This window comes from Portunus trituberculatus, chromosome 29, assembly GCF_017591435.1.
Source record: "Portunus trituberculatus isolate SZX2019 chromosome 29, ASM1759143v1, whole genome shotgun sequence".
Lineage (NCBI taxonomy): Eukaryota > Metazoa > Arthropoda > Malacostraca > Decapoda > Portunidae > Portunus > Portunus trituberculatus.
The window spans coordinates 10,602,075-10,613,569 of NC_059283.1; the positions used below are offsets into that span (position 1 = coordinate 10,602,075).

General features: G+C 39.5%; 1 pseudogene; it reads left to right on the forward strand.

Annotated features, from left to right (window-relative positions):
• Positions 1-2,809: 2,809 nt before the first annotated feature.
• On the forward strand, positions 2,810-8,020 carry LOC123510438 (annotated as a pseudogene).
• Positions 8,021-11,495: the final 3,475 nt, after the last annotated feature.

Consider the following 11,495-nt stretch of genomic DNA (forward strand, 5'->3'; position numbering starts at 1 on the left):
ATGGACTTATAAATACCTTTAATTGACGAAGATAAGGCAGTGTAGAGGGTTTTGGCGAAGTCTTGCAGTGCTTGTCTTGTCTCTTAATTGGTGCTTGGTGCTGCTTGAAAACTGTTAGTAATATAGCAACACTTTACTTCACTTGTGTGTGTGTGTGTGTGTTCTGGATGAGTGTGAGAGTGTTTTGAGTGTGTTTACGAGTGTTTTCGGTATGTGTGTGTGTGTGTGTGTGGTGTGTTTATGGCAGTGTGTGGGTGTGTATGGGTCAGTATAGCCCACCACCACCACCACTATTACCACCACCGCCACCAAAAGACCACTACTGCCGTTTTAACCAGTAGCAGAAGGTATGTTTGTGAAGACACTACGTGTGTATGTATAAATGTCTATGATAACTATCTATTACCAAGTCTATCATCAATGAGATACTATACTTGTAAAAATATCAATGATTTACTAGTAATTGTGACATCTTTCTCTTCGTTATCGTGTCCAGCTTTGGTTATTTGTCAAAGCACTATTATCAAATTGTATCTAGTTGTACAGCGAGTGTTGGCAGCTGCCGCAGGACAAGAAACGAAGTGCTTAAAAGGCAGAATATTTCATTTCTCTTATCCTTATATTTCTATCGATAGACTGATGATTTCCCTGACTGAGAGCAATTTAATCAGAGAGTTGTGATTTATGTGTATATATATATTTTGCACTGTAAATATTTCAACAATATTATGTATGTAAATAAAACTGAGTGTGGATGATTTCAGTCTTGAGTGATGTTATATGAGTGTTTTCCCTCTTCATGTGTATGTGCAATACGTAGTGATGCTACGTAGCCACCCTGTGTGCTTGTGAGGTATCCTTCCCTCCCCCATGCCCTGACAAAGACAATAGTTTTGAGATAGGAGTAGGATCCCTGTGTGAATGAAGCGTGTATGAGAACCTGATTGTGTATATTATGTTAATATCTAAAAATAAACATAAAAAATAAATAAGAATAAATAAACAAATAAAAATTATTATGTATAGAAATCCAAGAAAGTTTAAATCTTAAAAGAATAAATACATCAATGAAAAATGCCCTAATACCCGTGCTAGGGTGATGGAAAAAAAATAATAAATAAATAAAAACACATCATAATAGCTAAGCCTGCCGTACTGAGAGTGAAACCCAGTAACGTCATTCTCATGATTAAATAAAAAAAATAAATAAATAAAACATAATTTGCTTACACACACATACTTCATTATTTGCTGATTACACAATAACTTTTTCTATCGAATCATAACGTTTTTTTTTTTTTTCCCAGGCACCAAGGATTTTTCTAGAACATATCGAAATAATACCTAGATTTGCGGTATTAGGAAAAATATTTATCACATACAAATCGAAGCGAAATAGGACAGCACAAGTAAGTTCCTTGAATATTTGAGTTTACGGTTCCTCCCCACCACTAGTGCCCATCTGCCCATCCTTGGCGCGTCCGCATGTAAGCACTGAAGGTGAGGTGATTTGTTGATATCACGGTATTTCACTTAATTTAACACAGGCACGGGGGCGTACAGCTATCCCTGCACAGCTGCTTGCCTATAATGCCACTGTAACCGTGCTGTGATGTAATAGAAGTGTCAATATAAGGTTAATACTGCAGCATTGACTGTCACAGCATATTCTCTTCACAGCATGAGGGTTGCGGCTGTTCCTCGCTGTCAGCACCCCTGGAAGCAGCTTCTCTACCATTGGATGATTCATGGGAGGATAAGGGACGATGGCATAGAAAGCTGCACTAACTAGTAAGGTAGTTAATTGTGGACCCTAAAGGTGTGCTGACGCCTATGTGCCCGCAGTAATGACTAAGTATGTTGGGTTTTGATGTGTTGTATCGTGATGTTTCTTATGTGTTTAATTTTGTTTCCTAGTGCCTCATATAATTTTGTTAGCTTTATTTTTCTGTGTGTGTGTGACCATGTATTCATATTCATTACTTTGTGAATTTTTGCGACTTTAATTATGTGCCCACTGATTTTCTCTTTCTCTTTCTTTCTTCCTCTCCCACTGACACCCCTCACACTCACACAAAGGTGCCACAACCCTTGTCACTAGAGGACACCTTCACCCTGGCCCCCTGAGAAGAAACACACCATGTTACGTGTTCACTCATAGGTTCTTACCTGTCATGGGTCTTGGCCAGGGTTAGCTCATCACCAACACCCTCATTAACACTGTCCTAACACTCTGCTGCCCCACATTATCCAGCTAGCCAATGTTGCCCACAACACTCCTGAAACGGATGAGAGGGTGAACAAGTGAGTGTTTGGAAATATATTTTTTCTTATCTTTATGTATTTTTTACTTTTTTTGCTCATGAATTGATATATGTGTGTATTTTTTGGCTATGTTCTTCTTTTATTTTTATAGTGTGAGGGGTTGGCAGCATCTACAAGTTTCCTCATGTTGTTTCTGCCCCTTGTATCTTTTACTGTCACTATTTTCTTTTGTCCCTGTTGATGTTGCTCTTTTCCCATTTTATGGGTTGGCAACTTGGCACCAGGTATGAGTCCCCTCAATTGTTTTTGCCCGTTGCATCTTCCTCTGTGACTATTTTCCATCTATACAGAGCTGTCTTGCACACCCACCTGCAGAACTTATCCAATAACCTTTTTTCTGACTTATCATTTCAGTGGTATCACTGATGCATTCACTGTGAACATATGACAGTGTTGTAACTTGATTATTGGTAGAGGAATTGAGATGCATATCTGCAACAAGATGTCACACAGAGGAGCTATCAATATCCTCACAACTTCCAGAATGACTCTGTGAGGAGTACGGGTGGTGGAGCTGGCTGGCCTGGCTCCAACTCCATTCTGCGGCATGGTTATACCTGACTGGTGCAAACGTCACCAGGATTGATAAGGTGAGACTACAATTGAGTGAATGGTAAACTAAATGACTGTATGTAATTATGGAGTCACTCTCACATAGATAATGCTCAATGAAGTGTTGGTTGATTCTGATAATGTGTGTAGGGCATTCCAGAATGTGCAAGTGTTACAAGCATTGTCCACAGACCAAAGGACCTGACCAGGACTGGCTGGGACGAGGCAAGCGGTTGGTGGCGCTGGACCTGAAGAAGCCAGAGGGTGTGAGTGTGGCTCGCAAGCTGTGTAGCAGTGCTGACGTTCTCATCGAGCCATTCCGAAGGGGTAATGATGGACACACACACTCTTGAGGCCCCGTCATGTGAGTGGGTGTCTCTTAAGACACAGTGTGTGTTTCAGAGAACACTGTAAGGTGATGTACATCATTCTGGCACCAGACAGATTCTATGTGATGCTTAAACTTAATTTCTTTTTCTGATGTGTTCTCTGAAGTCTGCTGTGTCTTTGGAAATACTTTATAGAAAACAGTGTTGGGTGAGGGTACAGCAGGTGAAGTGTGTTGGTGTAGTGTACCACTGTCATTGAAAACATACTGCCTTTATCAATATGATCTGATATGCATTTCAATGGATATTTGTATTACAAGAAACTTAATTCATATTCTTAGGTGAGCCTGAAGTAAGTACTGAAAACACATCCTTTACTTGTTTTGAGGAACAAGTGAATGTTGAAAACATAATATCAGATTATTTAGTCATTAATGGTATGAAAATTGATTTTCTTAACTTTTGCCAAAGTTATAATGGAGTTTTGTTCCAAACAGTGAACAAAGTTAAGTTAGATTTCATGCCAAATATGAAGTAGCTAGTGGTGACCTGTACCACAACATCACTTGTTGACTTTGCAGGGGTCATGGAGAAGCTTGGACTGGGGCCAGACACCCTCCTCCAAGACAACCCAGGGCTCATCTATGCCAGGCTGACTGGATTTGGCCAGTCAGGGCCATGTGCAGACATGGCTGGCCATGACATAACTATGTTGCCTTATCAGGTACACACACATACACACACATTCTCGAGTTATATGGTAGTGCATCTTCATGAAGATATCTTGGTGATAAGAGTTGTTTCTGGTGGATGGGGTGGTTGCTTAGCATGACCTGCCTGTCCTCAGGTTTACTGTCCATGTTGGTTCGCAAAGGTGCACTGCCAACACCGCCCATCAACCTCCTGGCACACTATGTCAGCGGCGGGCTCTTGTGTGCACTGGGCATCAGCCTGGCACATCTAGAACGCTCCAAGTCAGGTAGGGCAGGAACTATTCTTGTGACAGTGACCATGCTACTCCTCTAAGCTGACCACACAGTACATTGCCATTCATTCCCTGACCACAGGGCAGTGATGCATTTACTGTACTGTGCCAGCAGACATCACCTTTCATTACACACAGGATAGGAAACAGTGACTGCTATTACTCTACACAGTGCATTGTCATTCATTCCCTGACCACAAGGCAGTGATGCATTTACTGTACTGTGCCAGCAGACATCACCTTTCATCACACATAACACAGGAAGCCACACTAGTGCATGACTTCAACACAAACATGCCCTGATATCATGTGTGTGTTGCAGGAAAGGGACAAGTGATTGACGCCAACATGGTGGAGGGCGCTGCATATGTTGGCTTGTGGATATACTCCTCTCAGGGAATGTTCTTGTGGGGCAAACCGCGAGGAGAAAACTGGTGAGTGGTGAGAGGAAAGTGGGAGGTCATGAGTAGGTTAAGCTGCAGGTTGTTGTCAATAGTAGTGTGCCGTCATAACAAAGGAGTAAAAGCCTCACTTGTGACTTGTGAGTGTCTAGATGGCTCCTTCACTCACTGTGAATGAGAACAACTAGTTTTTGATGCTTTACTGTGACGTTAATCAAACTTTGTGGTATTGTAAGCACCACATGACAGTCCTGTACTGTTTAATTAATCAGTTTTTCAGCTGTTATGTGGAAATAGACAAGTGTACAATGTTACCTTGATTACTGAGTGTTTTATGCCTCAACTGTACAGTACTACACTCTTTCTGTGTTGTTGATGGCACAGACCACCGGCATACCAGTGATGAGGCTTTTGCTAACATGTCTCTCCCCCTCCCTACACACACACACACACATCAGGTTGGAGTCTGGCACACACTTCTACGACACCTATGGGACCAGTGATGGCAGACATGTGGCCGTGGGAGCCATTGAGCCTCAGTTTTACCAGGAACTGATCTCCCTGCTGGGTCTTGATGCAGAAGAGGTGGGACAGTTTGATGAGCCTGATGAGATGAAGAAAATAATTGCTGCAAGATTCAAGGAGAAAACACAAGCAGAATGGACCAAAGTAAGCTGTTCTGATGATGTTCTCTATTTACTCAAAGCCAAAAACTGTATGAATATTGTAACCCAATGTATACCAATGCCTTTATAATTCCCTTAAGAAGATAGCCATCAGAGAAAAGTGCCCATTTGGCCAGCTGTATCAGTTGTACTTCCTCCTCTTGTCCTGTCCACCACTTTCATCCTCCTTCTCCCTCTCCCTTCTGTCTTATGTACACACTACAAAGAACAACACAAGTACATGCCACTACCTCCTCTCAGTAAAGGAAGTCCATCATGAAGTACAGTCTTATAAAACAAAATTAAGACAACACTTTCTTTCTAGTATCCTGAATTCCTTCTGTCTGTATGGTGACCACACTACTGCTGCATATTCCAGTCTAAGTCTTATCATAGTGGTTATGGTATTTTCATCATGCTCTTATCCATGTAACTGAATGCCACCTGATATTTGTTAGTGCCTTGCATGTTGAAGCAAATAACCCAATTCTGTATTTTTCTAAAGTCAGGGTGTCTTGTATGATCACTCCTTTTCATTATAATATCTTCCCCATTTTTGTATTCTGACATAGGTCTTCCATTACTTTTACACATTTCCATTATATGGCATTTTCTGGTATCAAATTCAAATTCCCACTTATGGCTCCATTCTCAGATGTTGCCAATATCTTTCTGCAATTCCATACAGTCACTAATGTTCCTTATTACTCTTAAAAGTTTTGTATCATCTGCAAACAAATTTATGTAGCTACTCAAACCCTCATGTATATCTTTAATATATACTTGGAACATAATTGGTGCCAGCACTGAACGCTGTAGTATGCCATTAGTAACTGTGCTCCAACTTGATGGGGTGTTTCTTATCACTGTCCTCATTTCCCTATCTGTTAAGTAGTTTGTCATCCAGTTTAAGATATTTCCCTGTATTCCTCCTATGTGTTCTATTTTCCATAGGAGTCTTCTATGTGATACTCTATCAAGAGCCTTTTTTTTTAATATCTAAATATACCATGTCAACCCATCCACCTCTCCCATGTACTTCATCTATTACTCTTGTATATAAGCTTATTAAATTTGTTATGCATCATCTTCCTTTTCTGAAACCAAATTGGGAGTTATTTATTATTATTTCATTTCCCTCCAGATATTCTAACCATTTTTCTTTAATAACAATTTACAGATCTTTCCCCAACTAGTCAGTGTCACTGGTCTATAATTTGGGGACTTGGTCTTTTTTCCTACATTGTATATCAGGACTATATTTGCTCTTTTCTTGGTACCTTCCCCTCCATTGGAGAGCTGTTTATTACATCTCAAATTGGTTCCTCCAGTTGTTCTCAACATTCTCTCAGTGTTCATCCTGACACTCTATCTGGCCCCCATTGCTTTTCTTACACCCACCTTTTCAAGCAATTTACTAATTTTCTGTTTATTAACTTTGTGTTGGTCTCTTTGCTTGCCATTTTTCTCATTTATATACTTATAAAAAGCTTGGGTTCCTCTTCACATCTCTTCACTACATCATTTTCAAATTTCCTCCTCCTTCTTATTCTAATATGTTCATTTCATGCCTCTTTGTACTGTTTCTTATTTACTTCATTTTGTTGCTTCTTTAATGTTTTCCAGGCTGCATCCTTACACCTTTTAGCTTTTGCACAAATAGCATTATACCACATGTGTTTTTGGGAACATATCTCTTTACTCCCTCATTATACTTGTCCAGGAATACTATTTCATACTTCTCTTGGACTGTCTTGCCTTGCATGGTTTCCTTCCAATCAATAATACCAAAGTAATTTCTTATTCCTTCAAAATTTGTCATGGCATGATTCAATCTGTTCTGTTTGTGTTCCTCATTACATTTCAATATTTCTGGATCCTCTAATTCAATTTCTAGAACCACATGGTCACTTTTTCTGATTGTTGGACAATGCTCTGTTTTCTTTTGTGAATAGCAAATCCAGCATAGTTGTTCTTCCCCTCTATACCTTGCATACTCACACCCATTGGTGTGTTAATGTGTGTGTCATTGAATCATTATTGTTCTGTACATATTTAAGTAAATGGTTAATTCAGTTAGACCTATGTGAACGGAGAATGTAATGGAATATATGAACCTATTTGTGGATTCTGCAGTTTTATAGAAAGATGGGAATGTTTTCAATAATAACTTCAAAAAGGAACTGTGATGGATCTTCAAAATATCTGAAGAGAACTAATTATAAGCACTTTCAATGTGATTTAACTTTCATAAACAGAGAATAAGTAAATTCAAAAGTTTATTATAGTTACAGTGTAATATATTCGTGTAATGCTATACCTTTTTATGTGTAAATTAATATAAATGAATGTTTTTTTTATTTATTTAATTTTTTTTTATTTATGAAGATGTTTGGTTTGATGTGAAGGTTATGAAGTGAATAGAGATACTGTACTAATAGTCTTAATTTTTCTAATATAATGTTTTGTGTTTGACATGAGAATTAGCTTTGAATTATTAGAGGAAAAGAACAGGTGTAGACCAACACTGCTATGTGTCTGTGTGAAGGTTTGTTTGGAAGGAGCAGAGAGATGAAAGCTTTGTTGTTCATCACTGAGGTGTGTTAGCAGCAGTCAGGGGAACAGAGAACAATTACTATTGCAATGGTGCTCAGGTAACTTTAAGTAATTAGATGCCTTTAGTGTGTGTGTGTGTGTGTGTGTGTGTGTGTGTGTGTGTGTGTGTGTGTGTGTGTGTGTGTGTGTGTGTGTGTGTGTGTGTGTGTGTGTATTCACCTAGTTGTATTCACCTAGTTGTAATTTTTACAGGGCCTGGGTATTATACTCGTGTGGCCCCGTCTCCATATCTACACACATCTAACTTTCCTTTAAAACTATGCACACTCCTCGCTGACACCACCTCCTCACTCAGACTATTCCACACCTCCACACATCTCTGTGGGAAACTATATTTCTTCACATCTTTCAAGCATATTCCCTTGGCTATCTTTTTACTATGCGATCTCGTACTTCTATTTAGATTTTCCTCTCTCAACATCATTTGCTCATTATCCACTTTATCCAAACCGCTCAACAGTTTATAAACCTGTGTTAAATCTCCTCTTACTCTTTTTTGTTCTAAGGTAAGCAAATTCATTTCTTTTAATCTCTCCTCATAGGTCATTTCTGCCAATTCCGGAACCATTTTTGTTGCCATTCTCTGCAACCTCTCCAACTTCCTTATATGCTTCTTTTTATAAGGGGACCAAACCACCCCAGCATATTCCAATCTTGGTCTAATCAGAGTACTAATTAATTTCTTCATCATATGTTTATCCATATAATGAAAGGCTAATCCAATATTTCTAATCAAATTATATATTTCTCCAAACATCTTGTCAATATGAGCCCCAAACTGCCCATGGTCTTGTATTATCACTCCCAAATCCTTTTCCTTTTCCACCTTTTTCAACACTACTCCTTCACCCATCTTATATGACCCTCTTGGCCGTCTTCCACTCTTCCCCATCTCCATTACATGACTTTTGCTCAGATTAAATTCCATCTCCCACCTCTTGCTCCACTCCCAAATCCTATCTGCCTGTAAAATTTCACAATCTTCTTCACTCTTCACACACCTACACAATTTCGCATCATCCGCAAACAAATTAATATAACTGTTTACTCCTCTGGCATATCATTAATATAGACAAGGAAAAGTATTGGTGCCAGCACTGAACCTTGTGGGACTCCACTCTCCACCACCAACCAGTCCGACTTTGCATCCCTTATTACCGTTCTCATCTCCCTCCATCTCAAGTAGTTTTCCATCCACTTTAACACTTTTCCTTCAGTCCTCCATAAATCTCTAATTTCCATAGCAGTCTCATGTGAGGTACCTTGTCAAAAGCTTTTTTAAATCCAAATATACACAGTCCATCCATCCTCTCTCTCTTGTATTTTGTCAACCACTCTTGAATAAAAGCTCAGTAGATTTGTTACACATGACCTCCCTTTCCTAAAGCCAAATTGATGATCCGATAATAACTTATGATCCTCCAGGAACCGTATCCAATATTTCTTTATCACCCTCTCACAAATCTTACCGACCACACTTGTTAGAGACACAGGTCTATAGTTAAGAGGCTCTTCCTTACTGCCTCCCTTATAAATGGGCACCACTTCAGCTCTTTTCCACTCCACCGGTACTTCCCCTGTTTCTAATGAGCACCTTATAATATCATATAATGGATCAATCAATTCTTCTCTACATTCCTTCAATAATTTTCCTGAAACTTCATCTGGTCCCATCGCTTTATCATCTTTAAGTTCCTCCAACATTTTATATAACTCCTTTTTAGGTATCTTAATGTCATCCATGTGCACATTTCCTTCTACATTTTGAGGCTTTACAAACATTGTTTCTTTAGTAAATACTTGTTGAAACCTATTATTTAGCAATTCCACGATATTCTTAGGGTCATCTACTATCCCTTGCTCTCCTTTTAATCTTTCAATGGACTCTCTCTTTTTAAGTTTACCATTTATGAACCTGTAAAACAATTTTGGATGTTCCTTACTCTTGTCTACAATATCTTTTTCAAATTTTCTTTCTTCCTCCCTCCTTACCCTCACATACTCATTTCTCGCCACTCTATAATTCTCCTTATTTAGATATTCCTGTTCTTTTTCCATCTTTTCCAAGCCACATCTCTCTTTTCCTTAGCCTTAACACAAAAGTGTGTGTGTGTGTGTGTGTGACAGGAATAGATGGGTGATATTCTCTCTCTCTCTCTCTCTCTCTCTCTCTCTCTCTCTCTCTCTCTCTCTCTCTCTCTCTCTCTCTCTCTCTCTCTCTCTCATATAACACAGTTTCCCATTGTATTTATATGATACTGAATAAACTCTACAACAAATACCTCTGTCTGACCTGCCCTAACATTGACACAAGCTTATTTAACGGTGTAATATCTAATCTGATGCTTGTTCATTGACATCCTCTCAAGGAAATGACCATGAATACACACACACACACACTCTCTCTCTCTCTCTCTCTCTCTTAAACATGCATCTGTTTTCTACGATGCGTCAATTTTCAGTTCCTATCTATCGTTTCCTCAGAGAAAAGCGTCTTTACACACACACACACACACTTTGGTGATCTCCTTCCTTAACATCAGTCTCCTATAAAACTCAATTAAATATAATAACCATGAATTACATAAGCGCCATGCATACAAAGCACAGTGACACTCTGCCTTGCTGACACCATCCTGGCATCCTCTCGTTACGTCAACACACTTTCCACATCTAACACTTCCTCTCGTACACATGTGAGAAATAGGTGCTACGTATAATTAATAGGAATTTCACCATCTTAATACGTGTGCAGGATTTTGCCGCTAATGACTAAGGCAGTTTACGCACGCACGGGTAATTCAGCGTGACGGTAATTCGCTAGTTTCAGTACTGCATTGAGCAAACACAGCTGACTCAGTACAGACAGACAAACAGACTAACAGACCATCAGGAGCGTCATACAGAAACACTTTGGCTACACATATAAAGAGTTCTTGTCTATGTTACTTCAGCATCCTTGTTAAATCTGTGACTAGAAGCACGATAACGCTCTTGAATGTCATCGTAGCCTATGTAGTATTCTGTACCTTCAAGGAGCGCTTGTCAAAAGTCAAGGTAAGACGTCGGTGTCTCAGCGAAAACGATTATAAGTCTATTCTTTAATGAGCGTTAAGGCGTCTTCATGGCCCGATGGGGTTTCCGCTACCCTGTTACTTTTACCTGCGGCGCCTCTTCAGTCTGAGAAGTAAATTTTTAGGTGATAATATATTATCAAGTTGGTTCTCGTTACTTTGAAGCACTGGTGAAGGCGTGGTAGGTATGGGAGGGTAAAGTTTCACTTTATGGAGATGGAAAAAGACCTCCCTCACCTGAGCTGCGGTAAGAGGCCTTGGCCGGTCACTGTGTGACCTTGACAACGTTGTCAAGTGTCGCAACACATGGGAATCATTGCTATTATTCTTAAATAAACGAAACTTTAATAATGCTTTCCGCCCTTATCAAAAAGTTAGATATATTCAGATTCATGTTGAGGCAATAAAGAGCTTACGTAATACCGTTTAGGAAGGTGAGTACTGTGACTGACGATGTGGCAGAGATGGGCAGGGGAGTTCCCATGGCGGGCACGCCCAAAACGCTCAGAGATAGATTCACTACAGAAATATGATAGTGTGTTGTTGTG